This window comes from Egretta garzetta, unplaced genomic scaffold (genome assembly GCF_000687185.1).
Source record: "Egretta garzetta isolate BGI_Z169 unplaced genomic scaffold, ASM68718v1 scaffold431, whole genome shotgun sequence".
NCBI classification, from domain to species: domain Eukaryota; kingdom Metazoa; phylum Chordata; class Aves; order Pelecaniformes; family Ardeidae; genus Egretta; species Egretta garzetta.
The window spans coordinates 43,800-44,290 of record NW_009258677.1 but is presented as its reverse complement, the minus strand read 5'-3'; positions in this window follow the sequence as shown (position 1 = coordinate 44,290).

The following is a 491-nucleotide window of genomic DNA, read 5'->3' as shown; positions in this document are numbered from 1 at the left end:
GGGCAGGAGATGTGGGGAGGTGGCATAAGGAGGGGCCAGGGGACATGGGGAGGGGGTGACAAGGGAGGGACACCGGTCTGGGAGGACACTCAGGGATGGAGGTGGCTGCTGTCCCTGTGTCACCCCTTGTGTCACCCCCAGGCCACCCCCTGTGGAGACAGAATGGGCCCCCCCCATGGCAGAGGTAGGCCTGGCCTATGTGGCACCTGTGGGTGTCTCTGTGGCCCCATGTCCCCCTCCCTGTGTCCCCCCATGTCCCTGTCTCCCCCCCCAGGGTCCTGTGACACCCTTGGGTGCCCCCAGTGTCCCCTTCCCCATGTCTCCAACATCCCCCCGAGTGTCCCACAATGTCCCTCCATGTCCCTCAATGTCCCCCCAGCCCTCCAGTGCCTCCCCAATGTACCCTTCCACGTCCCCAGTGTCCCCCCAGTGTCCCCCAATGTCCCTCCATGTCCCCCCAGCGGCTCTGGGCTCCCTCGTGATGCAGCTGC